The 27823-nt window shown below is 42.0% G+C and overlaps 2 protein-coding genes across 8 annotated transcripts in view; one reads left to right on the top strand and one right to left on the bottom strand.

Annotated features, from left to right (window-relative positions):
- Positions 1 to 20013, bottom strand: part of LINS1 (lines homolog 1) — a 29355-nt gene extending 9342 nt beyond the window's left edge. Inside the window, exons 1-2 of one of the 4 annotated variants that reach the window (XM_043489394.1) lie at positions 19558 to 20013; positions 16715 to 16791 (exon numbers count right to left, since the gene is read on the bottom strand). The gene's annotated coding sequence lies outside the window, so the exon portion shown is untranslated. Of the gene's footprint in view, positions 1 to 8495; positions 8668 to 16714; positions 16792 to 19557 lie in introns of those variants that run through there. The other 3 variants (XM_043489393.1, XM_043489392.1, XM_043489396.1) reach the window with 3 other exon arrangements.
- A 315-nt stretch (positions 20014 to 20328) lies between these two features.
- Positions 20329 to 27823, top strand: part of ASB7 (ankyrin repeat and SOCS box containing 7) — a 51270-nt gene continuing 43775 nt past the window's right edge. The window contains exons 1-3 of one of the 4 annotated variants that reach the window (XM_043489398.1): positions 20331 to 20851; positions 21004 to 21095; positions 25249 to 25386. The gene's annotated coding sequence lies outside the window, so the exon portion shown is untranslated. Of the gene's footprint in view, positions 20852 to 21003; positions 21096 to 25248; positions 25397 to 27823 lie in introns of all 4 variants that reach the window. The other 3 variants (XM_043489399.1, XM_043489400.1, XM_043489397.1) reach the window with 3 other exon arrangements.

The following is a 27823-nucleotide window of genomic DNA, read 5'->3' as shown; positions in this document are numbered from 1 at the left end:
CCTGAGCCTTGTGCTCCCAGAAAGCAGTCATGGTTAAGAAGCACTACACCTTCTGTGTTCCAAGGAAGGGCTGACCACTGGTGATAGGACCCACCTCCACCCTTCCTTACTGACTTCCTAGTTTTATAAACTCCACATTTTCTCCTTTGAGAGGCTCCCCATTAATAAACATTCTCCCTGTTGCATCAGCTTGAATAAAATCATCTCATTAATTGTCTGGTATATTTTGTCTGTCACACAGCAGAAATTAGTTTTCACATTCTCCTTCAAAGAGGAATTCCATTGTGCTTATTTTTAGTTTAGTTACAACATTTCTTCCCAACAAAACTATTGAGATTTTTATATATAAAATATTCTATGATAATATTTCTATACATCCTAAGTTCTTAAATGTTACCACAAAGGAGAATAAAACTGCTATTTCAACTATTTTCAGCCTATAAGGGCCATTGCAAATGGTTCAATCATTTCAACACACAAAACTAAAATGTGAATGCCAATAAATAGGTAAACAAGCAAACACTTTAAGGGGTTATGGGTGGAGAGGAGAACTGGCTGTTTTCTATCATGGTGGGATCTAGGATCTTGCTAAGAGTGGTTATGAGAAATCAGATTGAAAAACTATAAACTTGAAGATACACAGAGTCAAAATATGCTTTACAGACAGAAGAAATCACAACAGCATAAACTAGGGGTCACAAACGGCAGGCAGATAATGAATGAATGAAGATAATAGGTGCTAGGCCGTTTCTACTCTATCATAAACTTTTCCTAATTTCAGTGTCTTTTAAGATACTAATACTGGCCAAACAAAATTGCACTGAAACAAATGTCTATGGTAGCCCACTGAGAATTGAGAACTGCAGCTGTTTTCAAGCAATTATACCACTAAGGGCAAGTTCAAATCCTGAGAAAACAAGCTAGGGGATTAACCAGCCACACTTTTTTCCTGGAACGGTTGCTACAAGATGGGGACATCTCAAGCTACATTACCATACTGGTCTGGAGAAAGGCACACCCCTCAAACACCAGGTTCTTAAGAGATTCCAACAAAGCAAAGTGTCTGGGAAAAGACGCTTAGAGTGCTGACAGGCTGTGGATCCAGTTATCCTGGATAAATGAGAGAGATCTGCCTAGCCTGGAAAGGACACAAATGTTAGGAGGGACCTAATTAGGACTAGTGAATGAGTGGTGCTCTTTGGAGTTTTTTTTCAGAAAACACCTCCTGGCAGAGGAGTGTGAACTCCCACATTAGGGGGCTAAGGGTGTGCCCATTACAAGTACAAAATTTGCTTAACTCTCTCTTGTAATGTTTAAGGGCTATAAACTATTTGAATTTTGCAGTCAAACCTTAATAGTACCACGTTAGTCTTAATATAAAAAAGATAGTCCCCACCATTTTCAAATTAAAAAGATGGTCCCACCCATCCTCACACAAAATGAATGATTTAGGGATAATGGTTGCTAAAGTTTATTGAGTGCCCACTATGTATCAGAAACTGTTTCAAGTGAGTGATAGCTTCACAACAGCTGTTAGAGGTGGATACTTAAGTACTACACCCATTTCACAATAAGGAAACTAAGGCACAAAGAGCTCAAATTATGGAGCCAGTTAAGTGGCAGAATCAGTATTTGAACTCAGAAAGTCTAATACCAGAGCCAGTACCCCTTCTTAAATTTCCTCTGATGCTCCAAAAGCCTCAGGATAATGGTTGAATAGAAGCTCTCTAATAAACTTCCTAAGTAAAAGGAGTAACTCCCACGGCCTAATCTTTAATGGTTTCTATATGTACTCCTGTAATACTGTAAAAGGGAATACTGATCCCCAGAACCACTTCTACCTGTTGCACTTCCCAGTGTAAACTACAATTAATTTTTTCAAAAAATGGCAACCAAAGGTTGAAACGTTAATCAGGACTCCCATTTGATTGACTTCTACATTAAATTACTTTTAGTAGCTACATCAAATCCTGGGTGAAAAGCCTATCTACTGATCATACTTTGACATCAGCTCATGAACAGTTTAAAGGCAGTACAAATATGTGACTACGACAGTGATTTAACTTCATTTAAAATAATTTCAACAATTCACAACAATTAACTCAAGATGGATCATGGGCTTAATACTTAAAATTAACCTTTTAGAAAAAAAAGAAAATCTTTGGGATCCAAAGCTAGGCAAAGAGCTCTTAGACTTGGCTCCCAAAGTAAAAAATGATAAATTGGACCTCAACAAAATTAAAAACTTTTGCTCTGTGGAAGACCCTACTTAAAGTGAAAAAGATAAGCAGAGACTGAGAGAAAATATTTGCTAACCACATATCCAACAATGCACTAGGATCTAGAAAACATAAAGAACTCTCAAAACTCAACATTACACTAAAAGATGTTCAACCACAGTAGCCATTAGGGAAATGTAAATTAAAACCACAGTAAATACCACTATCACAATGTCTAAAATAAATTAGCGACACCAAATTTTGGCCAGCGCACAGAGAAAGTAGACTGTTCTACATTGTATTAGGAATGTACAGTCACTGGAAGACAGTTTGGCAGTTTCTTAAAAAACTAAACATACTTTTAGAATACATCATTCCAGCAATTGTGCTCCTTGGTGTTTACCCAGAGGAGCTGAAAACTTACACCCAGACAAAACCCTACACATGTAATCACCAAACGTTGAAAGCAATCAAGGTATCCCTAACTAGGTAAATGAATATCTGTAACTGTGGTATATTCACTCAAAGGAATACTATTCATGCTAAAAAGAGTTATCAAGCCATGAAAAAACATGGAGGAAACTTAAAAAGCATATGACTATGTGAGAGAAATCGATCTGAAAAGGCTACATGGGTGTATGATTCCAATTACACGTGTGTGCTTAGTCGCTCAGTCGTGTCCACCTCTTTGCGACCAATGGACTGTAGCCACCAGGCTCCTCTGTCCATGGGATTCTCCAGACAAGAATACGGGAGTGGGTTGCCATGCCCTCCTCCAGGGGATCTTCCCAACTGAGGGATCGAAACCAGGTCTTCTGCCTCGCAGGCAGATTCTTTACCAGCTGAGCCACCAGGGAAGCTCCAATCACATGACACCCTGGAAAAGGCAAGACTATGCAGACAGTGAAAAGATCAGTTGCCAGAAGCTGAGGGACGAGGGAAGGAATGAATACGTGGGGCACAGGACCTTAAGGGCAGTGAAACTACTCTGATTGACACTATAATGAAGGGTACATGTGACCATGCATTTGTCTAAACCCACAGGAGGCACAACACTGAACAGAAACCCTAATGCGAACTATGGATCTGGGTGATTACGACACATCAATGTAGGTTTATCAGCTGTAACACAGGTACCACTCTGGTATCCCATCTGGGGATGCTGATAATGAGGGAGACTATGTATGTGTACAGGCAGAAGATATACGGGAAATCCCTGTACCTTTCTCCCAACCTTGCTGTGAACCTAAAACTGTTCTAAAAAACATACAGTCTTTAAAACAAAACAAAAACTAAGTATGCAACTACCATCTGATCCAGTAATTACACACTTGGGCACTTATTCCAGCAAAATAAAGACCTCTATTCACACAAATACCTGTATGTGAAAGTTCAGGGTAGGTTTATTCACAGCATAAAACCAGAGACAATCCAGATGCCTTTCAGTGGATGAACAGTTAACTATGAATGATGAATAGTTAACTATGAATGGATGAATAAATAACTGTGGTATATCCATACTACTCAGTTATAAGAAGGAAAGAACTATAGACACATGCAATGATTTGGATGACCCTTAAGGGGATCATGCTGAGAGGAAAAAGCCCATGTCAAAAGGCCGCATACTGTACAGTTCAATCTTGAAACGCCTAAAACTAGAGCGCTGGAGAGATCAGTGGTTGCCAGAGGTCAGGGAGGGTCGTTTCTACTTGGTGAGCAGGGTTATAAAGGCCCTATGATGACAGAGCTGATGGGGAACATGCTAACCTACTTATATGACAAACCTGCACTGACTAAATATACACACAGAAATGAATACAGGTAAATGGACAGCCCAAGCAGCAGTGCACTGATTCTATCAGTGTCAATCCTGGTTGTGGTACGGTACTAGTTTTGCAAGACACCACCATTGGAGGGTACACAGGATCTCTCTTCATTATTTCTTACAACTTCAAGTGAATTTACAATGAGCTCAGATTGAAGCTAAATTAAAAAAAAAACTTGTCTATAGACATCAGCCTTCTGATCCTTAGCAACAATATGCATAGGACTTCATTAATATCAAGGAATTCATTAATATCAATACTAAAATATAAACATAAACATATTAGGGCTTCCCTGGTGGCTCAAATAGTAAAGAATCCGCCTGCAATGCAGGAGACCTGGTTTTGATCCCTGGGAAGATCCCTAGGAGAAGGGAATGGCTACTCACTCCAGTATTCTTGTCTGGAGAATTCCATGGACAGAGGAGACTGATGGGTTATAGTCCATGGGTCTCAAAGAGTCAAACAAGACTGAGCAACTAATACTTTGGGTCTTTCAGGTGGCACTAGTGGTGAAGAACCTGCCTGGCAAGGCAATAGACAACCCAATGGTCTGGTCACTCACCTAGAGGCAGACATCCTGGAGTCCGAAGTCAAGTGGGCTTAGGAAGCAAAACTATGAACAAAAACAGTGGAGGTGATGGAATTCCAGCTGAGCTATTTCAAATCCCAAAAGATGATGCTGTGAAAGTGCTGCACTCAATATGCCAGCAAATTTGGAAAACTCAGCAGTGGCCACAGGACTGGAAAAGGTCAGTTTTTATTCCAATCCCAAAGAAAGGCAATGCCAAAGAATGTTCAAACTACTGCACAACTGCATTCATTTCACATGCTAGTAAAGTAATGCTCAGAATTCTCCAAGCTAGGCTTCAACAGTATGTGAACGTAGAACTTCCAGATGTTCAAGCTGGATTTAGAAAAGGCATAGGAACCAGAGTTCAAATTGCCAACATCCACTGAATCATAGAAAAAGCAACAGAATTCCAGAAAAACATCTACTTCTGCTTCATTGACTATGCTAAAGCCTGTGACTGTGTGGATCACAATAAACTGTGGAAAATTCTTCAAGAGATGGGAATACCAGACCACCTTATCTGCCTCCTGAGAAATCTGTGTACAGGTCAAGAAGCAATAGTTAGAACTGAACATGGAACAATAGATTGGTTCAAACTTGGGAAGAGTACGTCAAGGCTGTATATTGTCACCCTGCTTATTTAACTTATACGCAGAATACATCATGAGAAATGCCAGGCTGGATGAAGCATAAGCTGGAATCAGACTGCTGGGAGAAATATCAATAACCTCAGATATGCAGATGACACCACCCTTACAGCAGAAAGCGAAGAAGAACTAAAAGAGCCTTTTGATGAAACTGAAAGAGGAGAGTGAAAAAGCTGGCTTAAAACCCAACATTCAAAAAACTAAGATCATGGCATCCAATTGCATCAGTTCACGGGAAATAGATGGGGAAACAATGAAAATGGTGAGGCTTTATTTTCTTGGGCTCCAAAATCACTGCAGATGGTGACTGCAGCCATGAAATTAAAAGATGCTTGCTCCTTGGAAGAAAAGCCATGACAAACTTGGACACAGTATTAAAAAGCAGAGACATTATTTTGCTAACAAAGGTCATACAGTCAAAGTTATGGTTTTTCCAGTAGTCATAAATGGATATAAGAGTTGGACCATAAAGAAGGCTGAGCTTTGAAGAATTGATGCTTTTGAACTGTGGTGTTGGAGAACATTCTCGAGAGTCCCTTGGACTGAAAGGAGATCAAACCAGTCCATCCTAAAGGAAATCAATCCTGAATATTCATTGTAAAGACTGATGTTGAAGCTGAAGCTCCAATACTGTGGCCATCTGATACGAAGAGCTGACTCATTAGAAAAGACCCTGATGCTGATGCTAAGAAAGATCGAAGGTGGGAGGAGATGGGGACAACAGAGGACCAGACGGTTGGATGGCATCACTGACCCAATGGATGTGAGTATAAGCAAGCCCTGGGAGCTGACGATGGACAGGGAAGCCTGGCGTGCCGCAGTCCATGGGTTCCCAAAGAGTCGGGTATGACCGAACAACAGTGCAAGAGATGCAAGAGACACGGGTTTGATCGCAGAGTCAGATAGGACTCAAGCAACTTAGCACGCATGCATGTAAACATATTAGAACTCCAATCTTAAATCTGGATTGAAAACTGAGGATGGTCGCTAAGAGTCAGACTCGACTGAGCGGCTTCACTTTCACTTTTCACTTTCATGCATTGGAGAAGGAAATGGCAACCCACTCCAGTGTTCTTGCCTGGAGAATCCCAGGGATGGGGGAGCCTGGCAGGCTGCCGTCTATGGGGTCGCACAGAGTCAGACACGACTGAAGTGACTTAGCAGCAGCAGCACCTTTAAGTGCAGTCTATTTACTATAAAACATTCTCCCACAACTTAATTTTAAAATTATCAAAAAAGAAGCTGGTAGTAATTTACACCTTGTCTTGTAATAAAAAAGATGACCACTTCTTTTAGAAAGTTTTTATATATAACCTCTACATTAAATTCGGAATACAGGAAAATAACGACTTTCATGATCAATATATAAAGTAAAAAAAAACTGCTTTTCTATGAGAAGCTAATAGTTTCCAAAGTGACTGGAATCTCTCAATATGGGGCAACAATATGCCTAATGCAACAATAGGTTCAAACCTGACCAAAGGCTGACAGTTACTTTCTCTCTCTCTCCATTTACAAGGATGCTGTGATTCTTAAGGTAGAAGCTGAGGCACTCTAAACAAAGGCTGCTTCTGAGACTCCAGTCCCTTCCCCCAACTAATACAGCATTTCCTTTGTCCAGAAAAATAAAATGGGTCTGGGTCTGGTTAGACTCTACCGGAAGCTGGGAGGGGGAGGAGACCGTGGGTGGCAGTGCCAAGGTTTGGAAAGGCTGAAAAGGTGGTGAAGGCACTGCCGGCCCAGAGCAGGGAAGGACAGAGGTTCCCATCACCCATGTCCACCGCCAGGGCCATCGCCCCTGGTCAACTCTGATTTCAGGAGCACCTCCCAACCCCAGAGACAGAGAGAGAGGGAAGGGCATGTTCCAACACCGTGTCCTGTGCGAGGCACCTTCCCTTCGTCCTACTGGTTCTACTCTTCCCCCTTCTCCACACCCATACACGCTGCAGGAGACCTGGGGTGGGGGTGGGTGGGGACAGGCTGTTCTTTCCAGGTTCAGGAACTGTTCCTTCTACCTACCTGCAGGCCGAGAGCACGTACTGACAGTTACCAGGCCCCAGGGGACGCCGTCCCTTGCTCACTTCCTTAGAACAAGTTTTAGTGGCCTCAGAAGCACTTGCAAGGCACATAAGAGCAGACTGCATGCCCAGGAGTTTCAGATACAGTAGTTCTGGGATGGGGCCCCAAAGTTTTATTTCCAACAAGTTTCCAGGTTACTGCTAAAACGCTAAGAACACTTAGACCTTGTCTCACGTTTGTAAATTGACCTCCTATTAAATTCTTGTTGGCAGAACTCTGATACAGGTCAGGTAATATTTTTCTTTTTTTTTTTAGCATAAAGAAAAAGCCTGATAATTAACTTATAAAGACTTAAAATATATGATTAAGGCAATACTTAAAAGTGTTTTTCTCCCAAAGTGCTATATTGCTAAGAGCCTGGAATCTGGGGTCTACAGTCACACGTCTCCACCACATCAGGGTTACCACAGGGCAAGCTACCACCTAAGCCTCATTCTCCTTCCATGTTCAAGGACATGACGACTTTGGAAGGGTTACGTTAAATGTGGCTGTCTGCACAGTAACCCCCAGGGCACATCTGTCAGTGTTTCCCGCGCCCCAGCCGGCCCTGTTAGACAAGACAACACAGGGCGGACGGACTCCAGAGCCTGTCCCCCGACTCCTTTCTGTTACATCCTTTGCACTTGTATTTATGGTGTAAAATGGCTAAAAGAGAATGGACATGATGGGAGAAAAAACAATGCTCCTCCCCCATTTTTAAGGGGGTGGCAAGTTAAGAAAGGCACAAATAGAAAGGCACAAAAGAAAGGCACTGTTTACCAGATTCTTTTTTTTTAAATCAAGGTATAATTGACATATAACATTATATTAGTTTTAGGTGTACAACATGACACTCTCATCTATATATTGCAAAATGACCACCATGATATATCCAGTTAACATCCATCACCAACATTTCAAAAAAGTTTTGTGTGTGGTGAGAACTTTTAAGATATGCTCTCTTAGCAATTTTCAAAGGCAATAGTACTGACTATTAACCAAGGTGTACATTAGCAGTCCACAACCATTTTGGCACCAGGGACTGGTTTCATGGAAGACAATTTTTCCACAGACTGAGGGCTGTGGGGGGATGGTTTCGGAAGGATTCAAGTTCATTTACTGTGCACTTCACTTATTATTACATGGTATGTAATGAAATAATTACACAACCCACCATAATGTAGAATCAGCGGGAGACCTGAGCTTGGTTTCTTGCGACTGACAGTCCCACCTGGGGGTGATGGGAGACAGTGACGCCCGAAGTGTGCTGCTTATGTCCAGCCTACTCCATAATCTCATCGTGGTTGCCATCATTGCAGAAAACACCGCTTCACAAAGAGAGGATGTTGGAAACAGAAGCAGGCTTTTTAGTGCTTCTGTGGCAATTTCAGGATATTCTGCCTTGAGTTTAATCCAGAACACATGGAGATCTGAAGTTGTCTCAAACATACTTTTAAGGCCACTGTAATTTGTGATCTCAAGCAGTTAGTTGATCCTCTACTTGCACAAAGTCGATTCACCTGGCTTATTCACAAATGGGTCATGGATCCATTCCTTTCCAGCTCAGAGGTCTTTTGTGGTTGGGAAGTAATGCTGACTCTTTTGAAAGCTGACACAGGTGATCATGCACCAGCTGGGAGAAAGAAGACCCTGACTTAGTTCCTTTCCAAAATCTCTGCTAATGTTTGAAATATGTCAAAAACCCCAATGTTTTTTCACTCATCGACCCATAATTCCAGTTTGGCTTTGAATGCAGCCACTTTTTCTGCCAACTTGAACACACTGGTCCTTTTCCCTATAGTGACCAATTGAGTTCACTGAGCAGGTTGACTATGTCACACAAGTAAGCAAGGTTTGCAATCCATTCTGTGTCACTGAAATGTGTTGCCAGTGGTGACTGTTTTTCTAAAATAAATCTCTGGAGCAGCTCTCGTAACTCAAAAACTCTGGCCAGTCATCTAACTTTAGAAAACTATCTGTGTATAAGAGAAGACATATAAGCTCTGTGTCCATCTCCTCACATGGCTATGTGAACAGATGTGAGTTAAGGGCATGTACTTTAATGTGATTAACAATTTTAATCACATCCTACAAAACATGTTAAGCTCAGGTGGCATTTTTTGGCTAGCCAGCATTTCTCTATGGATGACACTGTGTGAAGACTCACAGTCAGAGGCGACCTCTTTGACCTGATTAGTGAAGCCAAACAGTCGTCCAGTCACGGCAGCCACGCCATCCGGGCACATACTGACACAAAATGACCAATTCAGTTTCCCCGATATGTAGTCATTTAATGACAGGAATAGTTCTGCAGCTGTGGTGTTGGCTGGCAACAAAAGTGCACATAACATTTTGTTATGCACACCCTCCTGAAAATATGGCATGAAGACAAGCTTTGTTGCCTTGTTGTCAATGCTGGTAGACTTGTCAACATGGATTACATGCCATGGCGACTCGTTAATCCTCCCTAATAATTGTGCCTCAGGATCCTCTGCTGTTTCATCAGTTCATCTAGTTACGGTGTTAGTCAAAAGAGGAACATGTGCCACCTTTTGAAGTGAAAGTGAAACGTGAAGTCGCTCAGTTTGCAACCCCGTGGACTGTAACCTACCAGGCTCCTCTGTCCATGGGATTCTCCAGGCAAGAATACTGGAGTGGGTTGCCATTTCCTTCTCCAGGGGATCTTCCCGACCCAGGGATCGAACCCAGGTCTCCCGCATTGGAGGCAGACGCTTTAACCTCTGAGCCACCAGGGAAGACTTTTTGAACTGAAGCCTCTCCTAAAAGTTCAGGACAATGTCCTTAAACGGCGGGCAAGATCATCTCTTCACCAACAGGAAAGGGATTCTTAGCTTTAGCGATGTTGTCAGCCACTAAGAATGATGCTCTCAGTGCAGACACATTTGATGAAGTGGTGGCCTTCAATAATTGCTTCTGTTGTTTGTATTCATGTCTTTTTTCTTTTGGAAAACTCCAAAGACTTGTCTTTTAATACAGAGTGCTTGGTCTCCAAGTGGCAAAGCATTTTCCAGTCTCATGGCTTCGTTGGATAGCCAGTGTCTCCACATATGATACAAAGTGAGCTTGGAGAATATGAAGCACCTGATGCAATGAACCCATAATTTAAGTGGAACTCAGTGTTTCTTTTAAATGCAGCTTTCTTTTTGCTGACAGTCTTAGAGTTTTCTGCTGTCTCATCATTGAATCTTTCCCTCTTTTCAAATGAACTCTCCAGTGATGTTTGTTTTTCACTCACGTTGGCTAGGGTTAGCTTGTGGGCTTACCAAAACTGTGACTAAGACAAGTGTGTAGAGTAGGAAAGAGGGCATAGACAGAAGTGGTAAATAAAATAACGGGCAGGCCATGCGCAGACTAAAATAAGTATCAGATTCTGACTAAAATCCTGCCACCAGATACAGCTGTACAGTTGAAGTATATCAGCTCACTTACCACTAGAAAGCCTAACACCAGATGTACTTAAATTGTCACTTGCCACTCACTGCTGGGTTTTGATGAGTCTGCAAGCAGTTGACTTATTACGGCTCTGTGCAGTCAAACCTCTCTGCTACTGATAATCTGTATTTGCAGCCCCTCCCCAGTTGGAGGCATCACCGCCTCAGCTCCACCTCAGATTGTTAGGCATAAGACTCTCATAAGCAGTGTGCAACCTAGATCCTTTGCACGCTCAATTCACAGTAGGGTTTGCTCTGTGAGCATCTAAAGCCACAGGTGATCTAACAGGAGGTGGAGATGAGTGGCAATGCGAGAAATGAGGAGTGGCTGCAAATACAGATGGAAGACAGAGGAAGCTTCCCTGCTTGCCTCTTGCAATGCAGCCTGGTTCCTAACAGACCATGGACTGATGACAATAACGGCTCCTGGCCCAGGCGTTGGGGACCTCTGCTGTACATTACAGCTCCACATCTTATTTATTTTATAACTGACTGTTTGTAACTTCAGATCCCCTTCACTCATTTGCCCTCCACCTCCACCCACCCCTCCAATTTCTAACAAACACCAATCTGTTTTCTGCATCCATGAGCTTGGTGTTTTTGTTATTTTCTTTATCCATTCATCCATCAACACACACTTAGTTTCTATAAACTGCACAGCAAAGGAATCAAGCAGTAAAATGCAAAGATAATATTTTCTCCCACAAAATGGGAGAAAATATTTGAAAGCCACATATCTGATGAGAGGTTGATATCCAGAACATATAACGAATTCACATAAATTCTGTAGCAAAGAATCCTCCCATGTCAAAAAACAAAAAGCTGATTAAAAAATGGGCAGAGGATCTGAACGGACATTTTTCCAAAGACATACAGATGGTCAACTGGTAATACTAAAAGATGCTCAACATCATTAGTCATCAGGGAAATGCAAGTCAAAACCACAATGAGATATTACCTCATACCTATTAGATCGGCTGTTTATCAAAAAGACAAGAAATAACAAGTCTCGGTGAGGATGTGGAGAAAATGGAACCTTTGTGCACTGCTGGTAGGAATATAAGTGAGTGCAGTCTCTACAGAAACCAGTATGGAAGGCCTCAAAAAAACTAAAACTAGAACTATTAAATGAAACAGCAGTTTCACTTCTGGCTATTTATCCAATGGAAATAAAAACACAAACTTGAAAAGATACATACTCCCCTATGTTCAATGCAACATTATTCACAATAGCCAAGATATGGAAGCAACCTGAGTGTCTATTAAACAGATGAATGGATAAAGAAAATGTGACTTATCTATAGATAGATATTATTGTTCAGTCATTAAAATAAAAAAAAGATGAAATCTTGTCACTTGTGACAACGTGTATGGACCTTGAGGGTAGTATGCTAAGTGAAATAAGTCAGATAAAGAGAAAATACCATATGATCTCTTTGACATGTGGAATCTAAAAAAATAAAATAAATAAATAAATAAAGTTCCCCGGTGGTGCTAGTGGTAAAGAATCCTCCTGCCAATGCAGGAAATCAAGAAAAGTGGGTTGGATCCCTGAGCTGGGAATCCCCTGGAGTAGGAAATGGCAACCCACTCTAGTATTCTTGCCTGGAAAATTCCATAGACAGAGGGGCCACGCAGGCTACAGTCCATAGGGTTGCGAAGAGTTGAAAAAGACTGAGCACACACACATATAAAAACAACAACAAATTCATAGGTACAGAAAAGAGACTGGTGTTTGCCAGTAACAGGGGGTGGGGTGGTCAAAACAGGTGAAGGGGGTCAAAAATAGTCATGGGATGTAATGTACAGTACAGTGACTATAGTTAACAATACAGTATTGTACATCGTTCCCATCGCTTAAAAGTTCTCATCACACACACACAAAACCTATATGAGGATATGCATATTAACTAGACTTATTGTGATGATCATTTTACAGTATATACAAATATTGAATCATTATGTTGCTCACCTGAAACTAATATGGGCTTCCCTACTAGCTCAGCTGGTAAAGAATCTACCTGCAATGCAGGAGACCCAGTTTGATTCCTCGGTTGGGAAGATTCCCTGGAGAAGGGATAGGCTACCCACTCCAGTATTCTTGGGCTTCCCTGGTGGTTCAGATGCTAAAGACTCCACCTGCAATGCAGGAGACCTGGGTTCGATCCCTGGACTGGGAAGATCCCCTGGAGAAGGGCATGGCAACCCACTCCAATATTCTTGCCTGGAGAATCCCACGGACAGAGGAGCCTGGTGGGCTACAGTCCATGGGGTCAAAAAGAGTCGGACACAACTTCGTGACTAAGCATAGCTCAGCTTCAAATATAATGACTTTCTCCAGCAAGCTTAGGTCCTCCTGATACCTAGCCTCAGTCTTCTAGAATCACTGTCGTCTTACAGAATATGTCACAACTGGACTTTAAATGATCCATGCAGTGATTTCTAAGACTCCTGCTTTAAAGAGGAGTCTGGTTCAACACTTCTTCCCCAGCTCCTAGCAAAATGCCAGGTACACAGTAGGCATTAAATATTTATTGAATGTTTTGATGGCTGAATATTGTTTCAGTCAAGTTCTCAGAGATCTATTAACTTCATTCATTTGGCGTTCATTAGTAATATGTATGTCTGAAATAATCCTAAAATCGGGTACTAAGTTCATTTTAGTACTGTTTTGATCTCAAAAAAACTTTTAACTGCTGTGTAACTTTTAACTTAAAATACAATAAAACTTTCATGTCAAAAAATAAATGTTATCCATAGCAGTACTATCCATGGTAGGGCTTGAGTTGTGAGCTCATTCTATCTTGTGTTACCTAACAGTGTGCTCAATGTGTTGGAGCTGCACACGTTGAGTCACAGTAAAGGGCGAATTAAGACTACCCTGAAGGGGAAAACAGTCTGATCAGGCCTATAAGGAAGCTCGAGAGCCAGTAGTTAGCTTCCTTCCTTTCAGCACTTTTTTTGTTGGGACTGTAAGGTCAAAGTCTATAAAGAGGAATTTCTATATCCAGCCCCTTCCCCCTTTCCTGCCAGGTACCGCTGAACAAAGTTGTGGTGAAAGGCAGATGATAGGCTGTCTGGTGGCCGTATTAACATGTAGGTCTCAATTTCCCCGCAGTCACAGAAACGGTATCTGCTGTCATTCACAGCATAGCGTGCTCTCTCTGTATTATCAATACCGCTGAATTTAAGGGCTGAGACACAGTCTTCCGGGCAGTGATTCTTGACTTCAGTCACACAGTGAACTCACTGGAGCACTAGGAAAAAATGCCTGAGCCCTGGGTACCAAGTAAGTCAGAGTTGCTGCAGTGGGGCTTGAACATTTTTCCAATGATCAAGTACTCCTCTATATCGGGTAGAAACTCAATTAAGACTGAGTCAGGGTTTTATGGGGGCTTCCCTAGTACCTCAGCTGGTAAAGAATCTGCCTGCAATGCAGGAGACTGTGGTTTGATTCCTGGGTTGGGAAACCCCCTGGAGGAAGGCATGGCAACCCACTCCAGTGTTCTTGCCTGGAGAATCCCCATGGCCAGAGGAGCCTGGCCTAGTGGGCTTGAAGGGCTGCAAAGAGTCGAACACAACTGAGTGACTGAGCGACTAAGCACAGCAGGGTTTTATGAACTAAAACATCATAAACGCTGATCTGGAATTACTTCATTTATCTGTTGCAAAATTAGTGTTTCCATTTGTGTGAATTCGATATCACCTAATTGGATGCAAAGTACAGTATGTCTGGTGAAATCTAATCAAGTTTAATTTGCTAAAAATATTATGCAATTTAAACTGCTAAATCAATGAAAAGTTACAGTTTAAGAATAATCAAATTTGAGATCACCAACACAATAAATCAATTTAGAATTATTCAGTAGCACGTTCTATGAAGCATGGTATGCCATGTTCCCTGGTTGTGATAGAATTATCTCTCAGTAGTCTTGCAAACTGTTGCAACCTGAACAAAGGATTTCAAGTGAAAAATAAGTGACCAGAGAAAAGGAAAAGCTAGGAAAAGTTAGGACACAACTCATATACAAACTTCTGTTAAGAAGCTCGGAGACCTTCATGTCTTGGTTGAAGCAATATTTAGCAACAAACTGAACTGCATGGGGCTGATGATGCTGTGAGACTGAACACGTCCTCCACAACTTCACAGATTTATTCATTTATTTTATTCTTTTTGGAATTTGAAACTGCCTGATTCTGTAGTCAGTAAACTTTATAAAACTGAACTTTATATATAATTTACATTCATACTAGCAAAATACCACTGTCAACAGAGTTTTTTTTTTTCACTGGAGTCCCATTGCTAAGAAACCTGAAAATCATTGGCCCAGATAATTCGTAAAGCCTCTATGCAATTCCAGAACCCAAGAGTGCTAGCGGATGTCAGGTAGCAATCTGACTTTCCAAGATGGAGGCAGCAATTATTTAGGCAAAATGTACAGATAGTCTAGAAACTCATAACACAAGTTGGTTTTTTTCTCTTTTTTTGGCCATGCCATATGGATCATGGGATTTTAGTTCTCTGACTAGAGAATGTGTAGTCCAAACCCCCGGACTGCCATGGCATCCCTCAGGGCACATGTATTGTTGAAAGTGTCTGAAGACAAAAAAGGAGCATGCAAAAATAAAGTTGGCAGTTGTATTGAAGTTTAGGTATTATAAGCTGTTGTCCAAACTTTCTGTGATGTTATTTGTTTTTATAATAAATCAGGAAGAAATCATAAGAGAATTGAAAGATCAGAAGTTGCTAATGTATCATACCACTTAATATGTCTGAATATAACTGGTTTCTAGAGAAATTAATTTTTTTAATTGGAAATTATACACACAAAAATATGTAGTAGCCTTCAAAGTAGTTTTTTTAGGAAGAGTAATCTCCAAGTAGAGTACCATTGTTCCACGCACCTGTTGAAATCCCTTTGGAAACTGCTTGCAGTCCTGCACATATTTCTTTGAATATACAGTTAGATACTATACTTCCTGGGTGGGTTTGGTTAAAAAAAACAGAAGTTTTAAAAAACTTATCCTGTATAATTTGCAGCCTGGCTCTTAGTAGTATAAAACTTCTACTTTTTTTCTAATTTAAGCAAATGTTTAGTAAGAATGTTCTTTCAAGAATTTGTATTTTCTGAAAAGCCTGACACAGAACAAGAGAAAGAAGTCTTTAGGGCTACCACTGTGACTATTAATCACTGATCCACACTATTTCAGTGTCTTCTCTATCATGCATGATGATTCTCAATTTATAATATGTCTTTTCACTCTCCTCCCCCTGCCAAGTCTTTAAGGGTTTTTCCTAAAAGGAGTTTCTGCTTACAATTTCATCAGCAGAATTGCTGGCCAAAGGGCTATATTCTTTAAAGGAGAAATAGGCACATGTTCACACAGATAATAATTGTGTAGTCCTCCATTAAAAAATATTTTGCCTTGGGATTCTCTGGTGGTTCAGCAGTTAAGAGTCCAAGTTTCCACTGAAGGGGGCATAAGTTTGATTTCTGGTCTAGGAACTAAGATCCTACGTGGCATATGGTGCAGCTAAAACAATAAATAAATAAAAAACTTTGCCCTTTTCTATATCCATGTCGTTGCAAAGAGTTGAACATGACTTAGCAACTGAACAACAACACACACACACTAATTCCTGACAAGTCAGTTTCTTTTGGAGGCCTTTCTCCCTCTCTGGAGAGTCCTTCTCAGATAGTTCTTCTCCTACAATCTTTTCTGGGTAGAAACTGGTCCTAGGACCCCTCAGGGGTACCAAAATCAGTAGATGCTTAAGTCCCTTGTTTGCATATAAATAACCCAGGCACATCCAACAGTGGTTAGATCAGAGAGAAAGCAAGGGAATTCCAGAAAAACACCTACTTCTACTTCACTGACTACTCAAAAGCTTCTGACTGTGGAAAATTCTTAAACAGATGGGAATACCAGACCATCTCACCTGTCTCCTTAGAAACTTGTATGCAGGTCAAGAAGCAACACTTAGAACTGGACAGGAAACAACAGACTGGTTCAAAACTGTGGAAAGGAGTATGTCAAGGCTGTATATTGTCATTCTGCTTATTTAACTTATATGCAGAGCACATCATTCAAAATGCTAGGATGGATGAAGCACAGGCTGCAATCAAGATTGCTAAGGGAAATATCAACAACCTTGGATATGCAGATGACACCACTCTAATGGCAGAAAGTGAACAGGAATTAAGGAGTCTCTTGGTGAGGGTGAAAGAGGAGAGTGAAAATCTGGTTTAAAACTCAACTCTGAAAAAACTAAGATCATGGCATGCAGTTCCATCACTTCATGGCAAATAGAAAGGGAAAAAGTGGAAGCAGTGACAGACTTTATTTTCTTGGGCTCCAAAATCACTGCAGATGGCGACTGCAGGCATGAATATAAAAGATGCTTGCTCCATGGAAGAAAAGCTATGATAAACCTAGACAAAGTATTAAAATGCTGAGACGTCACTTTGCCAACAAAGGTCTATCTAGTCAAAGCTATGATTTTTCCAGTGGTCATGTATGGATGTGAGAACTGGACCATAAAGGCTGAGCTTCAAAGAATTGATGCTTTTGAACTGTGGTGTTGGAGAAGACTCTTGAGAGTCCCTTGGACTGCAAGGAGACCAAACCAGTCAATCTTAAAGGAAATCAGTCCTGAATATTCATTGGAAGGATTGATGCTGAAGCTAAAGCTCCAATACTTTGGCTACTTGATGCAAAGAGCTGACTCACTGGAAAAGATCCTGATGCTGGGAAAGACTGAAGGCAAAAGAAGAGGGAGGCAGAGCACGAGATGCCTAGATAGCATCACTGACCCAATGGACATGTATTTGAGCAAACTCTCAGAGATAGTGAAGGACATAAAAGCCTGGGGTGCTGCAGTCCACCGGGTTGCAAAGAATTGGACACAACTTAGCGACTGAACAATAACAGTAACAACAATGCACATCCTCCCCTATACTTTAAATCATCTCTGGCTTACTTAGAATATCTTATACAATGTAAATGCTATGTAAATAGTTTCTAAGTTGGTGGCAAGTTGAAGTTTTGCTTTTTGGAACTTCCTGGACTTTTTTCTTGTTACAAATATTTTTGAATGGAGGTTGACTGAATCCACAGAAGCAGAACCCATGAATACAACAGATTGTAGTCTCTTTAATGTTTCACAGTTTCTCAATGTCTTCAATTAATATCTTTACGCTAACAACTCCAGAAAACACAATTAGGTTTAGCTCTCTTCTGGGGTCCACTCTCAAATATCTAAACGCCAGTGGACAGCTCCACTTGGAATTTCCACAGCACCTTAAGCACAAACTCAACTCACTCTATGGTCTCTCAAAGTTGCTATCTCAGTATATGGCACCTGTATCTCCTAGTCACCCAAGCAAGAAACCTGGCTATCCTCCCAGACCCTCCCTCACTTCACTTCTTTCCATCCTTCCTGCCACTGTGACTGTACACCACTCCTACCCGGGAGAACCACAACAGAGGCCTTGCCAAGTGATTATATCCTGGCCCATCCGACATGCACTTCCTTCTGAAAAACTTCTCCACTTTGATTCAGATAAAGTACAACTCCCTGAACATAGCTTGGCATGCCCTTCAAGATCTGACTCTTGGGGTCTTCTTATGTCTGTGCCCCACAAAGTTAGCTCCAGGTTTTCTCTGAGGGCCTCAGAAATTCTGCGCACTTTAAGGATGACTTTTCTTGGCCCATTCTCCCTAAAATCATACTCAGCCTTTCCCCTCCCACTCTCAACCTTCAAAGAGAAAACCTCCAGTCTTGGGGAGCCTATCACATATCCAAGTCAGGATTAAAGGGCCTGGCCAAGTGCTCCCTCAGCCTATACATGGTATTTCTCTCACTGAATTGTCTGTAATAATTTTCTAATTTGGTTTCCCCACACTTGACTATGAGCTTCCCTGGGTAGACCTGAGCCCAGTTTGCCTACCTAAGCCAATAAACAGCTTATGTAGAAGGCAGCACAATGAATATTCTTGATAAATGAATAATAATGTACAATAAAATACCAGGATAGCAATTCGAAATGTTTGCAGTGACCCCCATCTGCCACAAAACATCTTAATGTATTTTATTACATAAAAGTAGTTGATATGTTGAAATACATACTTTTTTAAAAAATTAGATAGGCTTTTCTTGAGGACACTCGTGGTAGCCAAACGTCTGCTGTACTGGCTGAGTAAGTTTAAAATAATGTCAATTGTTGCCTGAACTACCACAACAGTCTTTCACATCTGCAGTAACCTCACTCTCAGCTACAGTATTCTCCACTGAGCAGCCAGTGATCTTTTCAAAACATAAATAGATCTTCCCGACCACCTGCTACAAGGTCCTGCAAGATCTGCAGGCTGTCGCACACCGTCCACTCCCACAACCAACTTCATGATCAATTTCCTTGCTTGACTAGCTGGCCTTCTTTCCTGCAGTTCCTAGCAACGGCACAGATTATTCCAGCGTCAGAGACTTTGCACTTTGATGTCTCTGCCTGCAAAATCCGCCCCCCTCCCCCAACTCAGATCTTGGCATGGCTGAGTCTTCCTCACTCAGATGGCGAGTCAAATATCACTTCCTCAGAGACCCTTCCTAGCTAAAAGAGCCATCACGTCCAAGCCAAGCTCGACCCCATCCTTATCTGATAAATAATTTCGTGTCTGTCAGTCTCTTTGCTAAAGCGAAAGCTCCTCGAGGGCAAAGGATTACATATATCTTGTTCGCTGTTGTCTCCCTGACGGCAAGGACACTGACCAGCTTAGGATAAATACCTGGTAAGTGAAAAACGCACTTAATAAACATGGCCATCTCCCACATTTTCCACTCTTTCCCCTTTCATTCGCCGGAATTCTCAAGGGCCGCTGTCTTCGCAGGAAAGCCCCTGAAGCGTCACCGCCAAGCCACAGTGTCGTCTTCCGCGCGAAGCGAGGCGCGCCCAGCTGGGAGCTAACGGAGCCTCAGGCCTTGGAGCGGAGCCTGCCTAGGAGCCGGCGCTCGCGTCCGAAAAGTACGGCGGGACGAGGGCGGCGGGACGAGGAGCGCCTCCCCTCGCTTCCTGGGGACTGACACCTCCTCAGTCTTAAGCCCCGGAACAGCCTCTCAACGTCCGCACAGCCGCTTCCCCAGTCGCCGAGCGTAGCGACCTTTCCCAGTTACTTGCTGGGGATCTGCCCCAAGCCACGCCACCTCCGCGTTGCCTTTCGAGCAAGCACCGCCCCTTCCGGGCCACCGTAGTTCACAGAAAGTACAACGCGCTGCCCCCTCCCGCATGCGCAGACGTCCTGTTCGGCGTGTAGTGTCTCTTAGCAACCGCGTGGAGTCCCTCCGCCAGGGGCGGAGCGTTGGGAGCCACGACGTGGGGAGGGAGTGAATGTGGCCAATCAGAGGCGACTCCTAGCCTCGCTCGGCACGCCTCCTCTAACTGTCGCGAACACGCAGGCCTCTTTACGGCAGGCAAAGGGGTGGGGGCTGCTGGGGTAAGGAGGAGAGAAGGAAGCAACCAACCAACCAAGTCGCCCCCACCCCCCACCCCCCACCCACCTCAGACCTGGTTTACGGCTCCAGGCTCCGGCTCCAGTGCGGCCGCTGATTGGCTGCTGCGAGCTTGGTCCCATCCCAGTGACCCCAAAGTGCTGGAGGGAGGGGGCGGGGGTGGCCCGGTGCAAAGTGCATCCCGAAAGCCCCCTGCCTGGCGCCCCGGCGGCCGGCACTCCGGGCTCCGTGAGAGCCCGGCCCTCGCCGCCCCGAGCCCTCCCGGGCCCCTCAGTGGCCGGGCGCCCCCGTCCAGGAGCGCGGCAGCCCCCTGCCCAGAGCGCTCGGACCGGGGCTGCCCCCCGCCCGCGCCGGGACTTCTTCCCTGCACCCCTGCCCCAGGCCGCCCGGCGGCCACCGCCGCCGCCTCCGCCCGGCCGGGCCGTCTGGATGCTGGCAGGCTGGGGCCGGGAGGCGCCGCGGAGGAGTAGGGACAGCCGGGTCCGGCCCTGCCCGGGCTGTTTCCTCAATGGAGAAGTTGGTGAGTGTGGAGGCGGCTGGAAGAAGGAAGGGAGGCAGCAGCTGAGGAGACAGGTAAAAGTCGGTTACCCCTCTGAGGGGAAGGGGCCGGCCCGGGACGGAGGGGAAGCCTGCCGCTTCCTGCCGGCCCGCCCCGCTCTCTGCCCCGGGGCCCCCTCCGTCCCGGCCCCGGGGCTCTGCCCCGCTCACGGGTCTCTGATTTCCAGGTGTGAGCTGGCTGGGGGGCGAGCCACGGCAGGAGAGGGTCTGCCCACCCGCCCGAGCAGCCGCGGAGCTCTGACCAGCTTCCACCGTCAAGGTAACGAGCCAGCCCTCCCCTCCCCCATTGTTTATTCCTGGCCCCTACCTCATTAATCGGTGCTTTCTTTTCTGAATAGTTACCTGGCAATGCACCCCTTTCCTGGCCTTTAGCTTTCCAGCAAAAACAAAAACGCTGCCCGTGCCCCAGTCTTTAACATTTTAATAACTTCTCTTTCCCAGGACCTTATTTTACCCCTTTCCCTCTGAACAGTGTGTTTCCATGTGTTGCATTTATCTTTTGGTACACTCCACCATTTACCCTGCTCAGAGACTTTGAGACCTTTTTTTGTAGCTCCCCTTGCCCCTCTTATTCTCATAGGAATTCCCCAATTCCTTGTTAATTGCTTGTTAATTCTGGATGACTCTGCTTTTTAATTAAACCACAATTTTCTGTTTTCTCCTCTTCTTTGCTATCATCTTTCCTCTACCACCATCAGAATATCTTTTGAGTTACCTCACAAGAGTTGGTGAAGGAAGGTTCAGTAATAGCTTGAAATTTGTGAGTTTCAGAAAATAATGTGACTTTTTTTCCTATAGTAAAAAGTGAATTTGTGTACCTTAATAATGTGAATGACGTGAAAGCAATACTCTCCTGAAGCACTTATGTATAATTAACTCTTTGGACCTTTGTGTGTTTCTGTGTGACAGATGTGTACGGGCTATGAAACTCTTATAAAAAGATCATATTTGCTAAATCTCAGATTTTCTAGTACTTATGAAACTTTACACAATATCTTGTTAATCATCTGACGCTCAGGAATTTAAAAGCAAAAGAATGTTTTGATATGTTTAGAATGTAGGGTTTTATTTTGGCACTTTTCATAAGATTTCTCATTTTGAAACCCTTATAGAGAATTTGTTAGATTGAAATTTAAGCATCTGTATTTTGTTGCCACCTTAGAAAATGCACTAAAGGTAAGTTTAGGACATTCATGTAAGTCCTAAAGAGGGGATATGAACAGGGAAATCATGTAAGAGTTAATTCAGAAATGAGCCAAGTGAATAACTTCTCTAACATCCAATAACAGGAGTATAAAGTCGCTTGTTAATCTCAGAGTTATTTTAATATCACAGGTTTTTTAGGGAATTTTACATGCAAAGAAGTGCTTAAAATAGCAAAAATTGTTAGGAAATCTTTGACTTGTTCTCTTCCTCTGGACTTTCTGCCTTCTGGATAAAAAAATTAGTCTCTTACCTGATTCTTTTAATTGTCAAGGTGCAGCCAAGGGCTTTGAGGGTTTGCGTATTCTTGAGACCTGGAACTGGATACCAAAATGAGAATGTATGCTACTGAATGGGATTTAGAATCAGTATTGACTAATGACTATTCCATAGTGAACATTTAGGGCACCTTTTGTACCTGCATGTAGAGTGCATGTATGGTCAGCCATGTCCGGCTCATTGTGACCCGATTGCCTGCAGCCCACCAGGCTCCTCTGTCCATGAAATTTTCCAAGCAAGAATGCTGGAGTGGATTGTCGTTTCCTTCTTGAGGGGATCTTCTCCACCCAGGGATCGAGCCCACATCTCTTGTGTGTCCCGTATTGGCAAGCAGATTCTTCACCAACTGGGAACCTGGGAAGCCCCCTGTACGTGTAGGGTTCACTGCATTTCACTAAAAGCTAGGTAGAAGGCAATTTTCATTATTTAAATATGTGAATCCAGAGAAATGCCTAATGATTACTTTAGACCTTTTAAAAAGTTGCTAAAATACTTGAAGCATGTTTTTAAGGTAAAGATGAATTATGTATATTTTCTATTCAGGCCTTCTCGGTTAAATGTTTTTCTGGTTTAGATTGAACTCTAGCATGTTTTCATTTCTGAGGGGTTTTATCACCTGTGCTGAGTCAAGTATATAAGGTAAAGAGAGAATACTACTTTTCCTCTCTGTTCATTCTAATTTCTTAACTATTTCATTGATCCTCTCAGCTTTTGGTGGTTCTTCTAAGATTATGGAGTATATATAAATTGTCAACATCTGTTCCTAATATTAGCATGATTGAGAGTATTTGGTCTAGATTATGCCAAACATTTAATGTGAATATTGTGTTACCAAAAAAGCCTATTGACTGGTTTATATTCTTCAGTCTGGTAGTTAACTTTGTGTTAATTCTATTGTCAGTCACATGGTTTTGAAAAGAAAAAAAATAAACAAGTTTTTTTGGTAACTAAGTAAGATTTATGAGCCCATAGGGAGAATCACTGATTTTTAATTGAAGTGATGCATTTTGAGTATGCTGTGGCCAGCACTTATTGTCTTCATACCTAAAGCGATGCCATTCACAATTATGTTATGACACATACAAATACCGCTTTATTTCGTTCACACTTAACTTTGATAACACAGAAGTACATATGATTGCTAAAAAGTCTGTAAAATCAGGTCGTTTGTGTAAGCATATCTAATACCTGACTTTCAACTTTTTCACTTCATCGTCAACAGAAAGTATGCCCTACATAGAAGACTTATCTCCTTTCTCATAAACTTAGGTACTGACATGAGGCTGCTAAGATGGTAAGGCCAGACATAGGTTAAAAAGATAAGGTTGACAAGATTTCATCATTTATGATACTTGTGATTTATACTTGGAATTGAGTCAAAGTAAGTGAACTACAAAATTTCCTCTGTTGCCTTGTCCACATTTTGTTGGTCTGTCTGTTAGAACTTAGGAAGCTTATAGAAAAGTTGTGCATGATAATAAATGCTTGCTATATGGAGGCCCAGTAATTTGGAGGAAATATGAATACCCTCACTTGTTTTGGAGCAGAAACACTGTGGTGCTCAGCTGAGTGATATAAAATACACTTCTACTTCATTTTGGGTTCCAGGCTTTTGGTTATATGAGTTGACTTCATCAACATCCATCTCAGCCATGTTACATGCTTTGGGCATTGTAGTGTTTCTGCATCCATCTTCCCTCTTGGGACTTGTGAGCTATTCATGGTTTTTGGTATTTTTTTTTCCCCCTTAGAGCCAGTATCCTTGGAGTTACTGATTTTATTTCCTTACAGCCTGTATCTCTGTTTATTCTGCAAAGAAATGCTTATTTCTTTTTTTGAGTAGCAAGCTGTTACCTTGTTTCCAGTTCGTGTGAAATCTGAAAGCACAGTTCTAATTTGTGTCCCTTAATCAAAAAATGTGTGGACTTTCAGTGAAAGTAATATGCAAAAGCTATTAATGACTAATCATTTATGCCAAAGGAAATTGGGGACATGTGGGCAAATTTGGTGCAAGTTATGTAATTTAGACAGATCTTAAGTATATTTTGCTTTATAGCTATTTTATTCTTTATTCCATGAATATAGATTTCTTTTAATTAAATGAAGCAAAAAGCTTTGGTTTTAACTTAATGAGGTTCACTTGACATCTGTATGGAAATTAGATGGCATTTAATTCCTAAATTTGTAGTTTCTAATATGGTCAACATTGTGAAAGCTCGGAGGCCTAGATTGTTTTCTTTTTTAAGAAAAGTGTAAAGTAGAAAAGATGAATTTGTAAAATTTAAACACTATTAACGTTGGGCAGTAAAATCTTTTATAAAAGTGATATACATTGGGAAGCAGTTCATTTTGATATATAATTCTGAAGTCTTCCTTGTTAGTATGTTTTTTTTTTTTTCCCTTTTCTGACTGAAACCTAGAATGGAATTGCTAAAGATTGCACCCTCAGAGTTTTAGTCATTCTAAGTCAACTTACATTGTACATATGTTTACTTAAAAAATTGCCTCCTTCACCATATTCTTTTATAGGTGACTCCATGAGCTATCAGATTTTCAGACTTGCACTTTTTGAGGGGAAATAGATTTTTTCCATCTTATCTCTGGACTTCCTCTGTAGTTTTTAATAGGTAACTTTACCACTGAATATTACGTTTACTTTCTGAGTTCAGTAGCCTTTTTCCCTTTACTTACACATACATGGATGGTTATACTCTATTAAATGCAAACTTTCTTAAAATTACACCGTGATGAAATTAAGTTGTTTGATGCTTTAGACTATTAGGATACTTTGGTAATAAGTCTTTGGCCTTCATACTTTAAGCAGACAGGAGTCGTGTGTGCATGGTATGTGTGTCTATGTTTTTTTTCCCATAAAGACTGAAGCACAAAGTGCTTTTTTTGCTTTAAACCTGTGTTTTTTTTGTTTATAGACCTTGGTATTGTCAGAATAAAGAAAAATGATCTTAACCATTCTACGAATATTTGATTCGTTTGAAGTATGCGAAAAACTCTATTATAAAGTTCTCTCCAGGGATAATACCAGTGGCCAAAGACTCATAGTATGCCAGGTACTATAAGGTACTCAGTACACTTTTGTTTGTCTGATTGGAATAGATGATGTGGGATTATCATGAGTTACTGTTGTTTGTGCATCTTGCTTATAGAGAGGAATAATTGAGTCACTTTGACTTTTAGCACAAAACCTTTCTTGATATTAGTAATAAATTAATGCCATTTAATATTCTCTTCAACTCCCTCCTCACTTGCCACCCCCCACTGTTTCCGCTGCCTTCATGGAAGTGGTGATGGGTGTATGGAAGGCAACAATAGCAAAAACAGGGACTCTTAAAGGCTCAAGACTGTAAAAAGTCATCTTCACTTTTCTTAGGAGGACAGGGGTTACCGAGGAAATACTTATAAGTAAGGCATCCGGTGGTGTTCATTCTTGAAATGGAGGTGTGGATCACATGGAGAATAATGACATGTTCTGTGTGGAAATGCTGCAGGCTCATCACTGACGACATTAGTTTGCATTTTTTATTTTAGTACAGTTTTAGATTTGCAGAAAAATATTGAAGGTGATACAGAATTCCCATGTATTACACACTCATCTTCCCCTAATTAACATCTTACATTAATAGACACATTTTCACCATTATTGAACCAGTATTGAGTAGTTTTGTTAACTAAAATCCATACTCTGTTCAGATTTCTTTAGCTTTTACCTAATAACTGTTCTCTGTTCTAGGATCCCATCCAGGATATCACATTCCATTTAGCTGTCCTGTCTCTTTAGGCTCCTCTTGACTGTGACAGTTTCTCAGATTCCTTTGTTTCCTTGTTTTTGATGGTCTTGACATTTTGAAGAGTTTCAGATATTTTGTAGAAAGCACCTCAATTGGAATTAGTCTGTTATTTACCTCACGATTAGACTGGGGCTGTGGGTTTTGGGGAGAAGGAGCACAGAGGTAAATCGCCATTCTCATCATATCATACTAACAACATGGTGTGGAGCTCTTGATGCTGGCCATAATTACCTAGCTGAGGCACTGTTTTTCAGGTTTCCCACTGAAAAGTTTCTCCCCCCGCTTCATCCTCTTTGAAAGGAAGTCACAGTTAAGGAGAAAGGGGAGTTGTGTTCCACCTCCTTAAGGGTAAAGGGAGGGGGTCAATCTACACGCATTATTTGGAATTTTGCACAAGAGATTTATTTCTTTGCTCCCTTTTTAATTCAATCAGTTGCTCATTATCAATACAGACTTACTGTTACTTGTGTGTAGTTTGGGTTAGTATCTAATAGTACTTTGATTCTTGTTCGATTCGTTCCACCTTGGCTATTGAGAGCTCTTCTAGTTAGCTCCTGTATCCCCTTGACATATCACACCCCCCGCCTCCATCTTTGCATTTTTCTTGGAGTACTTCCTTCTCTTTTGGCACTGTAAGATGCTCTAGGCTCATCTTCTATATTTCCTGCCCAGTTCCAGTGTCAACCATTTCTGTAAGGCTTGTTGTTGTTCTGTTGCTAAGTTGTGTCTGTTTGTGACCCCAAGGACTGCAGCACGCCAGGCTCCTCTGTCCTCCACCGTCTCCCAGAGTATTCATGTCCATTGAGTCAGTGATGCTGTCTAACCATCTCATCCTCTGCCTCGCTCTTCTCTTAGCTTCCATCTTTCCCAGCATCAGGGTCTTTTGCAGTAAGGTGGCTCTTTGCATCAGGTGGCCAAAGTATTGGAGCTTCGGCATCAGACCTTCCAATGAATATTCAGGACTGATTTCCTTTAAGATTGACTGATTTGATCTCCTTGCAGTCCAAGGGACTCTCAAGAGTCTTCTCCAACACCACAGTTCGAAAGCATCAATTCTTCGGTGCTCAGCCTTCTTTATGGTGCAACTCTCACGTCCATACATGTTGTTGTTGTTCACTCTCTGTCGTGTCCGACCCTGCGATCCCCTGGACTGCAACACGCCAGGCTTCCCTGTCCTTTACTATCTCCTCGGCTTTGTAGTTTTTATAGCTTGCCGTGTAGGAGTGCTGATCATGCCTAGTTTGTTTATTTAAAAGTGTTAGGCAGTTTTAAGCTAAATATTATTTATTTCCAAGTGCATGTTTGCAGAGTCTTTGGTTTCCTTGAAGAAATTTGACAAGGAAGAATAGGTTGTGAAAAGAGGTAAGGGTCAAAGTAGTCTGCACTGATTTGGGTTGGTTGAAAATTCTGGTCTGCTGCCTGTGACTGCCTGTGACTGCCACTTTTCCCCATAGCTCATCCAGGTGCTGGGCAGTGTGACCTTTCCTTGTTTAAGTGACAGAGGGCTTGGCACACCCACCCCACTAGAATGGGATGGCAGTTCTCCCAGTGAGAAATTCCTGGAGGGTTTCTCGTGTAATGTGTGGAAGTCACTTTGCATGTGTTCTTAACCCTAGTGGAATTCATAGATCTAGGATTTAATGGACGTGAAGAAAGATCCCTTTTCTTTTAGTTGTAGAGAATTTTTTCAGAATTCATA

The sequence above is a fragment of the Cervus canadensis genome, chromosome 17, assembly GCF_019320065.1.
Source record: "Cervus canadensis isolate Bull #8, Minnesota chromosome 17, ASM1932006v1, whole genome shotgun sequence".
NCBI classification, from domain to species: Eukaryota; Metazoa; Chordata; class Mammalia; order Artiodactyla; family Cervidae; genus Cervus; species Cervus canadensis.
Note: the sequence above shows the minus strand (reverse complement) of the source record. Positions and strands in the feature narration are given on the sequence as shown.